This window comes from Scyliorhinus torazame, chromosome 5 (assembly GCF_047496885.1).
Source record: "Scyliorhinus torazame isolate Kashiwa2021f chromosome 5, sScyTor2.1, whole genome shotgun sequence".
Lineage (NCBI taxonomy): Eukaryota > Metazoa > Chordata > Chondrichthyes > Carcharhiniformes > Scyliorhinidae > Scyliorhinus > Scyliorhinus torazame.
In genome coordinates this window covers 90,805,550-90,816,355 of record NC_092711.1, presented here as the reverse complement: position 1 = coordinate 90,816,355, position 10,806 = coordinate 90,805,550, and the positions used below count along the sequence as shown (strand labels likewise).

The 10,806-nt window shown below is 48.3% G+C and overlaps 1 long non-coding RNA gene across 2 annotated transcripts; it reads left to right on the top strand.

Moving 5' to 3' along the window:
- The first annotated feature begins 250 nt into the window (after positions 1 to 250).
- Positions 251 to 10,556, top strand: LOC140422660 (uncharacterized). 2 transcript variants are annotated; one of them, XR_011947543.1, is made up of 3 exons: positions 251 to 446; positions 1,607 to 1,720; positions 9,433 to 10,556. It is a non-coding gene; the product is annotated as an uncharacterized lncRNA (long non-coding RNA). The 2 variants fall into 2 exon arrangements; XR_011947544.1 differs by having other exon boundaries at positions 1,607 to 1,727.
- The last annotated feature ends 250 nt before the right edge of the window (positions 10,557 to 10,806 follow it).

Below are 10,806 nucleotides of genomic sequence, written 5' to 3'. Positions count from 1 at the left end.
CGGTGCTTTTCCAGTCACACTGATATTTGAAATCTTTGCCCACAGACAGAACAGACAAACACATTGAAAGTTTGTGCTTTTTAGTTCGTAATGAATTCAGTGACACCATCAGATCTCAATATGATGATTGGTTCGAGTTGCCCAGCTTCAATGGGCACTAGGACCCGGCTGGGAACAGAAACCTTCAGGGCCCGCCCAGGGCCTTCAGGGTCCTGTTGCGTCAACAAGACGCCAGCGCATGTGCTCTGTTTCCCCAAGATGGCGGCTGTGAACCAGGGCCTGGTCCCGGGAGAGAGAGCTGACCGGCGGTGATGTGACCTGAGGATCACCACACCTCAGGCAAGGGGCCAGGTTGGGAAGGCGGTGCCTTCGGGAATAACTGGGAAGGTGATGTTTGGTCAGTTGCTGCAGTCTGTGTAGTGAAGGTGCTGTCACAGTGGTGTGAGGTGAGGAAGTACAGGATTATCACCCAGCAATGATCAATTAAGGGGAATGTAAATCCAGCTCAGGCTGCTTTCAGATTGGAAAGGAAGCTAAGGTGTGTCCTTAGAGCTGGTGAGTGTTGTGGCTTTGGTAGTTTCTCTATCGACTGAGGGCTGAGCGGTAACAGGCCCAGGTTACCGGCTGCCATCTTTACAGTGGACAAGGTGCCACAGGGCGCATGTGCTGCGAGCCGGATGCCAACTCTCCCGGATTCACTGACTGGAGTCTCCAGGATTTTTATTTTTTTATTTTTTTTTCATAAATTTAGAGTATCCAATTCATTTTTTCCAATTAAGGGGCAATTTTGTCTGGCCAATCCACCTACCCTGCACATCTTTGGGTTGTGGGGGCGAAACCCATGCAAACACGGGGAGAATGTGCAAACTCCACACGGACAGTGACCCAGAGCAGGGATCGAACCGAGGGTCCTCAGCGCCGTGAGCCATCTGGGATAGCCCACTGTGCTGCCCCCAAATTTTATTTTGATAATTTGTGGAAGTCACTGGCTGGGTCAACATTTATTGCCCATCCCTAATTTCCCTCAAACCGAGTGGCTTGCTCGGCCATCTTGGAGGGCATTTAATGAATCAACCACATTGCTGGGGTTTGGAATCGTGTCAGCCAGACCAGGTAAGGATAGATTATTTCCTTCACTGAAGGACATGAGTGAACAGATGTGTCTTTACAACAATTGACAATGGTTTCATGGTCATCAGTAGACTTGCAATGAATTCAAATTTTACCTTCTGTCTCGGTGAGATTCATACTTAGGAAATCATTAGGACAGTGGAAAATATTTTTGGATCTTTGGAAAATGATTAGGAGAGTAAAAAATATTTTTTTGAACATTTCTCTTAAGCGGATATAAATTATTGAAAATGGGATAAAGGTTGATTGGCTGACAGTCAGTCACTGTCCTGTGAGGTAATTAGTCCTTTTGCTTCCCAATTGACCGAGGAAGGCGGTGTGTCACAAGGATGGATGTGTTGACAGATTAATGGCTGGAGGATGGGGGCAGGTCATGTGATCAAACCTCCAGGAATACATTTAATCAAAGTTGGCGAGGAGAGAATGTTGTGAATTTCTATCCTAAACTGACAGTGAGGTTTCTGTAAATTTACAGGATACTGGAATTGGAGGTTTAACAGACGGGAAACGCAAACCAAACGTCACATCGCGATCTGACAGTCATTCGGTTTATCAGAACCTGAATATCAGCAGCATCTGGGTGTGGAAGGTAAAAGGTTTGTCTGTTCTGTCTGTGAGGGAAGATTTCTGGTCTCAGTGTGACTGGAAAAGCCCCAAGATTCACAAACCCTGGTTTGACCAAACCTGGAGAACTGTGTTCAGTTCTGGACAACAAACCTGAGGAAGGATAGAATGGCCTCGGACGGAGTGCAGCACAGATTTATCTGAACCCCCCTGGGTTAAATTACAAAACTAGATTGCACAAAAAAATCTGTAATTGTGGGACAGAGAAAAGCATTCGGTCCATGCCAGCTCTCTAATCGACATGGTAGCACCATTGCTTCACAGCGCCAGGGAACCCGGTTTCTTTCCCGACTTGGGTCACTGAATGGGTGGAGTCTGCACGTTCTCCCCGTGTCTGCGTGGGTTTCCTCCGGGTGCTCCGGTTTCCTCCCACAAGTCCCGGAAGATGTGCTTGCTAGGTGAATTGGACATTCTGAATTCTCCCTCTGTGTACCCAAAAGGTGCCGGAATGTGGCGACAAGGGGCTTTTCACAGGAACTTCATTGCAGTGTTAATGTAAGCCTACTTAGAACATCGAACAGTACAACACAGAACAGACCCTTCAGCCCTCACTTTTGTGCCGAGCATTGTCCAAAACCAAGATCAAGCTATCCCACTCCCTGTCATTCTGGTGTGCTCCATGTGCCTATCCAATAACCGCTTGAAAGTTCCTAAAGTGTCCGACTCCACTATCACAGCAGGCAGTCCATTCCACCTTCGAACCACTCTGAGTAAAGAACCTACCTCGGAAATCCCTCCTATATCTCCAACCCTGAATCTTATAGTTATACCCATTGTAAAAGCTACCTCCACCCGAGGAAATAGTCTCTGAACGTCCACTCTATCTGTCCCCCTGATCATCTTATAAACCTCCATTAAGTCACCTCTCATCCTCCTCCACTCCAAAGAGAAAAGCCCTAGCTCCCTCAACCTTTCCTCATAAGACCTATTCTGCAAACCAGGCAGCATCCTGGTAAATCTCCTTTGCACCCTTTCCAATGCTTCCACATCCTTCCTATAATGAGGTGACCAGAACTGCACACAATACTCAAAATGTGGTCTCGCACAATCATGTATAGTTGCAGCATAACCCCGCAGCTCTTAAACTCAAGCCCCCTTTAATAAACGTTAACACACTATAAGCCTTCTTCGCAGCTCTATCCAGTTGAGTGGCAACCTTCAGAGATCTGTGGACATGAACCCCAAGATCTCTCTGTTCCTCCACATTCCTCAGAACCCTGCCATTGACCCTGCAATCCGCATTCAAATTTTTTCTACCAAAATGAATCACCTCGCACTTATCAGGGTAAAACTCCATCTGCCATTTTTCGGCCCAGCTCTGCATCCTATCAATGTCTCTTTGCAGCCTACAACAGCCCTCCACCTCATCCACTACTCCACCAATCTTGGTGTCATCAGCAAATTTACTGACCCACCCTTCAGCCCCCTCCTCCAAGTCATTGATAAAAATCACAAATAGCAGAGGACCCAGCACTGATCCCTGTGGTACACCGCTGGTAACTGGTCTCCAGTCTGAAAATTTTCCATCCACCACCACCCTCTGTCTTCTATGTGATAGCCAGTTACTTATCCAATTGGCCAAATTTCCCTCTATCCGACACCTCCTTACTTTCTTCATGAGCCGACCATGGGGAACCTTATCAACGCCTTACTAAAATCCATGTATACGACATCAACTGCTCTACCTTCATCTACACACTTTGTTACCTCCTCAAAGAATTCAATCAAATTTGTGAGGCAAGACCTATCCTTCATGAATCCGTGTTGACTATCCCGGATTAAGCTGCATCTTTCCAAATGGTGAAAAATCCTATCCTTCAGGACCTTTTCCATTATCTTACCGACCACCAAAGTAAGACTAACTGGCCTATAATTACCAGGGTCATTCCTATTCCCTTTCTTGAACAGAGGAACAACATTCGCCACTCTCTGGCACTATCCCCGTGGACAGTGAGGACCTAAAGATCAAAGCCAAAGGCTCTGCAATCTCATCCCTTGCCTCACAAAGAATCCTTGGATATATCCCATCTGGACCAGGGGACTTGTCGACCCTCAGGTTTTTCAAAATTGCAAATACATTCTTCCTCAGCACATCTACCTCCTCCAGCCTACCCACCTGTATCACACTCTCATCCCCAAAAACATGGTCCCTCTCCTTTGTGAGCACTGAAGAAAAGTATTCATTCAACGCCCCTCCTATCTCTTGAGTCCATGCACAAGTTCCCACTACTGTCCTTGAGAGGCCCTACCGTCACCCTGGTCATTCTTTTATTTCTCACATAAGAGTAAAATGCCTTGGGGTTTTCCTTGATCCGACCCGCCAAGGACTTCTCCTAGCTCTCCTAAGCCCTTTTTTCAGCTCATTCCTTGCTACCTTATAACTCTCAAGCGACCCTACTAAATCTTGTTTTCTCATCCTTACACACTCTTCCTTTTTCCTCTTGACAAGACATTCAACCTCTTTTGTGAACCATGGTTCCCTCACACGGCCATTTTCACCCTGCCTGACAGGGATATGCCTATCAAGGACACGCAGTATTTGTTCCTTGAACAAGCTCCACTTTTCATTTGTGCCTTTCCCTGACAGTTTCTGTTCCCATCTTATGCTCCCTAATTCTTGCCCAATCGCATCATAATTACCCCTCCCCCAATTATAAACCTTGCCCTACCATCTGGCCCTATCCCTCTCCATTGCAATAATGAAAGACACCGAATTGTGGTCACAATCTCCAAAGTGCTCTCCCACAAACAAATCTAACACTTGGCCCTGTTCATTACCCAGTATCAAATCCAATGTGGCCCCCCCTCTTGTCGGCCTATCCACACTGTACAAAAACTGCCCCATCCGAACTGTTCGACTTATAGAGGTTCCAATCAATATTTTGAAAGTTAAAGTCACCCATGACAACTACCCTGATACCTCCACACCTATCCATAATCTGTTTTGCAATTTCTTCCTCCACATCTCTATTACTATTTGGGGGCCTATAGAAAACTCCCAACAATGTGACCGCTCCTTTCCTATTTCTAACTTCAACCCATATTACCTCAGTCAGCAGATCCCCTTCAAACTGTCTTTCTGCAGCCGTTAAACTATCCTTGATTAACAATGCTACTCCTCCACCTCTTTTACCACCTTCCCTACTCTTACTGAAACATCTCTACCCCGGAACTTCCAACAACCATTCCTGTCCGTGTTCTAACCATGTCTCCGAAATGGCCACAACATCGTAGTCCCAAGTACCAATCTACGCTCCAATTTCACCTACCTTATTCCGGATGCTCCTTGCATTGAAGTAGACACACTTCAACCCATCTTTCTGTCTGCCGGTACACTCCTGCGACCTTGATACCCTCCTCAGTACCTCACTACTCTCAACACTGGCTTCTGGACTACAGCTTGTTTTCCCAGCCCCCTGACAAATTAGTTTAACCCCCCCCCCCCCCCCCTGAAGAGCGGTAGCAAATCTCCCTCCCAGAATATTGGTGCCCCTCCGGTTCAGGTGCAAACCGTCCTGTCTGTACAGGTCCCACCTTCCCCAGAATGTGCTTCAATTATACACGTACCTGAAACCCTCCCTCCTACACCATCCCTGCAGCCACGTGTTTATCTGCACTCTCTCCCTGTTCCTCACCTCACGAGCACGTGGCACCGGCAACAAACCAGAGATGACAACATGGTTTGTCCTGGCTCTCAGCTTCCTCCCTAGCTCCCTTAGTTCCTGGTTTAAATCCCCGTCCCTTCTCTTACCTATCTCATTGGTACTGATGTGTACCACGACTTGTGACTGCTCCCCCTCCCCTTTAAGGATTCTGAAAACACGGACCAAGACGTCACGGACCCTGGCACCCGGGAGGCAACATACCATCCGTGAGTCTCTTTCGCTGCCACAGAACCGTCTATCTCTCCCTCTAACTATCGAGTCCCCAAGAACTATTGCTCTCCTGCTCTCCCTCCTTCCCTTCTGAGCTACAGGGACGGACTCAGTGCTGGACATCCGTTCACCGTGGCTTACCCCTGGTAGGTCGTCCCCCTCAACAGTATCCAAAACGGTATACTTGTTACTGAGGGGAGCGACCACAGAGGATCCCTGCACTGACTGCTTCCTCCCAGCCGCTCTCACCGTCACCGTCCTGATTCTTCGGAGTAACTACATTCCTGAAGCTACTTTCTATGACCACCTCTGCCTCCCGAATGATCCGAAGTTCATCCAGCTCCAGCTCCAGCTCCTTAACGCGGTTTCTGAGGAGCTGGAGATGGGTGCGCTTCCCACAGGTGAAATCAGCAGGGACACTAACGGCGTCCCTCACCTCAAACATTCATACTTGTGAGACTAATAAAGATTACTGTTATTATCTGGAGCAATCCAGTCAGTCTCATTCTCTCGCTGTATCCCTGTATCCTAACAGCTTTATTTCTCTCAGGTTTCTATCCAATTTTTAAAAAAATCATTCATTGGTGTCTATTTCTAAACTCCGTCATAGGCAGCAAGGTTCAGGTAATTGCCACTCGCTGTGTAAAAACATTCTTCCTCATACCTCCTGGACCATTTACATGCAGAGATACGGAGCAACATAGAAAATAGCAGCAGGAGGCCATTTGGCCTTTCGAGCCTGCTCCACCATTCATTACGATCAGAGCAGATTGGGCTCAAAAGTCTAATCCCGCTTTTCCCCCCATATCCTTTGATCCCCTTCACCCTCAGTGCTGAATCTAACTGCTTCTTGAAAACATGAAATGTTTTGGTCTCAATTCTTCCTGTGGTGATGAATTCCACAGGCTCACCACTCTCTGGGTGAAGACATTTCTCCTCACCTCGGTCCTAAATGGTCTGTCATAGAACATAGAACATACAGTGCAGAAGGAGGCCATTCGGCCCATCGAGTCTGCACCGATCCACTTAAGTCCTCACTTCCACCCTATCCCCATAACCCAATAACCCCTCCTAACCTTTTTGGTCACTAAGGCAATTTATCATGGCCAATCCACCTAACCTGCACATCTTTGGACTGTGGGAGGAAGGCGGAGCATCCGGAGGAAACCCACGCAGACACGAGGAGAACGTGCAGACTCCACACAGACAGTAACTCAGCAGGGAATCGAACCTGGGACCCTGGTGCTGTGAAGCCACAGTGCTAGCCACTTGTGCTGCTGTGCTATCCCGTATCCTCAGACTGTGACCCCGGGTTCTGGACACACCCACCATCGGGAACATCCTTCCCGAATCTAATCTGTCTCGCCCTGTTAGAATTTTATAGGTTTTTTTTAAAAAATATAAATTTAGAGTGCCCAATTCTTTTTTTTCCCAATTAAGGGGTAATTTTAGCATGGCCAATCTACCTACCCTGCACATCTTTGTGTTGTGGGGGTGGGACCCACACAGACACAGGGAGAATGCGCAAACTCTACACGGACAGTGACCCGGGGCCGGGATCGAACCTAGGTCCTTGGTGACGTGAGGGAACAGTGCTAACCACTGCGCCATCGTGCAGCCCACATTCTATAGGTTTCTATGAGATCCTCCTCATTCTTCTGAACTCCAGCGAATACAATCCTGACTGATTCAATCTCTCATACGTCAGTCCCACCATCCCAGGAATCAGCCTGGCAAAACTTTGCTGCTCTTTCTCTTTAGCGAGATCATCTTTCCTCAGATAAGGAGACTGATACTGCACACAATATTCCAGGTGTGGCCTCACCAAGGCCCTGTATAATAGCAGCAAGACATCCCTGCTCCTCTACTCGAATCCTCTTGCTATGAAGGCCAAAAAACCACTTGCCTTCTTTACCGCATGCTGTATTTGCATGCTTCCACACAAACTAGGAGCAGGCCACTCGGCCCCTCGAGCCTGCTCCTTACACACAAACTAGGAGTCGGCCCCTCGAGCCTGCTCCTCTCACACAAACTAGGAGCCTGCCCTCGAGCCTGCTCCTTACACACAAACTAGGAGTCGGCCCCTCGAGCCTGCTCCATCATACAATAATTTTAACCGCAACTCCATATTCCTGCCGACCCCGATAACCTTTCACCCCCTTGCTTATCGAGAATCTATCCATCTCTGACTTTAAAATATTCAAGGACCCGACTTCCACTGCGTTTTAAGGACGCAAGATCTAAGTCATAGAATCCCCACAGTGCAGAAGGAGCCCAAGTCAGCACCAACCCTCCGAAACCTCCCCCCCCCCCCCACCCCTCCCCATCCCACCCTGCCCCATCCTCACATCCCACCCAATGTGCACATCCTTGGAGATGAAGAGGCAATTTAGCACCTAACCTGCAAATCTTTGAACTGTGTGAGGAAACCGGAGCACCCGGAAGAAACCCACACAGACACAGGGAGAACGTGCAAACTGCACACAGTCATCCAGGGTCAGGCGTGAACCTGGGTCCCTGGTGCTGTGATGCAGCAGCGCTAACCACTGTGCCACCCCCTCTTTTACAACCCTCGAGCGAAAAAAAAATCCTCATCCCCATCTGAAATGGGTGATCCCTCACTTTCCAACAGTGACCCCCTTGTTCCAGATTCTCCCACAAGAGGAAACATCCTCTCCACATCCACCCTGTCAAGACCCCTCAGCATCTTATATCGTTCAATCCAGGTTTTACCCAAAACTTTGAATCTGTGTCCCGACTGCTTGTACGATCAGTGAATGGAAACAGAGTGTCTTTGTCCACCCGATGGAAACCTGGCATAATCTTGTGTCCCTGAATCAAATCTCCCCTCAACCTCCTTTGCTGGAACCATTCCGGTAAATCTCCTCTGCGCCTTCTCCAAGAACCTTCAGATCCTTCCTGAAGAGTGGTGACCAGAGCTTTATAAAGATTCATAGAATAGAATTAGAACCATATAATTCCTACAGTGCAGAAGGGGGCCATTCGGCCCATCAAGTGTGCACCGATTCACTGAAAGGGCACCCTGCCTAGGCCCACACCCCTACCCTGTCCCTGTAACCCCATAGCCCCACCGAACCTGCACATCCCTGGACAGTAAGGGGCAATTTATCAAGGCCAATCCATCTAACTTGCTCCCCTATCAGCCTCCCCAAACAGGCGCCGGAATGTGGCGACTAGGGGCTTTGGGGCTGGTATAACACAGTGGGCTAAGACAGCTGGCTTGTAATGCAGAACAAGACCAGCAGCGCGGGTTCAAGTCCCGTACCGGCCTCCCCGAACAGGCGCCGGAATGTGGCGACTAGGGGCTTTTCACAGTAACTTAATTGAAGCCTATTTGTGACAATAAGTGATTATTATTATCATTATTTTTTGGTCTGTTGGAGGAATCCTGAGCACCGGGTGGAGACCCACGCAGACACTGGGAGAAAGTGCAAACTCCACACAGACAATCATCAAGGCCAGAATTGAACCCGAGTCCTTGGCGCTGTGAGGCAGCAGTGCTAATTACTGTGCCACCGGAAGCATAGTTTCTGTGTCAGTTATGAAGCTCAAGGTCGAATTTGCTTTGCCAACTACTCTCTTAATATGTCTTGTAGATATACAAAATCCCTCTTCACCTCTTCCTCTCTCCTCCGAAAGAGGCCAGTTGGGATTTTACAACAATCCAGCAGTTTTCATGGTCCCTTTTCCCAGTGCCGGCCCCACAAATGACCAGATTCATTCAGCTCAATTTTACAACCTGCCTTTGTGTTTCTGTGGTTTCTCTCTCACTTTCAATCAGTTTCACAGGGTGTTCGAAGGTGAGACTTCAAGATCCGTAAACACAAACCAAGCTTCACATCAGGGTCTGACAGAGTCCTCAATTTATCATTGCTAAATATCATGAGATTTTGAACATGGAAGGAAAAAGCACCATTCACAGTGGGGAGAAACCATACTCGTGTTGTGTGTGTGGACGAGGATTCAGTCGATCATCAGGCCTCACGAGACACAAATGCAGTCACACTGAGGAGAAACCGTGGAAATGTGCAGACTGTGGGAAAGGATTCACTTGTCCATCCAAGCTGGAAACTCATCGACGCAGTCACACTGGGGAGAGACCATTCATCTGCTCCACGTGTGGGAAGGGATTCACTCAGCCATCCGCTCTGTCCACACACCAGCGACTTCACTCCAGGGAGAGACCATTCACCTGCTCCACATGTGGGAAAGGTTTTACGATTTCAGCCCACTTGCTGAGTCACCAGCTAGTTCACACTGATGAGAAACCGTTTCAATGTCCAGACTGCGGGAGGTGCTATAAAAGATCTGGGAATCTGATGTGCCATCAACGTGTTCACACTGACGAGAGACCATTCAGGTGCTCTCAGTGTGGGACTGGGTTCAGACGATCATCTCATCTCACTGTACATCAGCGAACACACACAGTGGAGAGGCCATTCGTCTGCACCAAGTGTGGGAAGAGATTCACTCAGTCATCCGACCTGCAGAAGCATCAGCGAATTCACTGGGGAGAGACCGTTTCAATGTCCAGACTGCGAGAAGTGCTTTAAACGTTTTGGGGAACTGTTACAACATCAACGTGTTCACACTGACGAGAGACCGTTTAGGTGCTCTCATTGTGGGACTGGGTTCAGACAATCGTCTCACCTCACTGCACATCAGCGAATTCACACTGGGGAGAGGCCATTCACCTGCTCCTGGTGTGGGAAGGGATTCGCCACTTCATCCCTCCTGCTGAAACACCAACGAGGCCACAAATAACGATAGTGATTGGACTTTGATGTTCCTCACATTCAGGACTGAACCATGTTCATTTGGGTCTCTTTCTGCGGATAACAAAATCCAGCCCATTTACAGGGGCTAATATTCTGGCTAAAAGTCAAATAAATTAGACTTGTGTGACACACGCAGTGTGCTGAAACTTTTTAGTTACTCTGACACAAGTTCGTTCCTTTTGAAGTAATCTCGCTCTCCCGTCTCTTCCATCCTCACCTCCAACAAGAAGTGTGAGGAGCTTCTTTGTGACTGAGATTGAGTAAATCCGATCAGCCGCCTCTGCTGCTTCCCTCCCTTCCACAAGCCCACCGGACCAAACTGTCTCTAAATTTCATCCTTTCCCGAGCACTGAACCCACATCTTTCTCTAGTTTCTC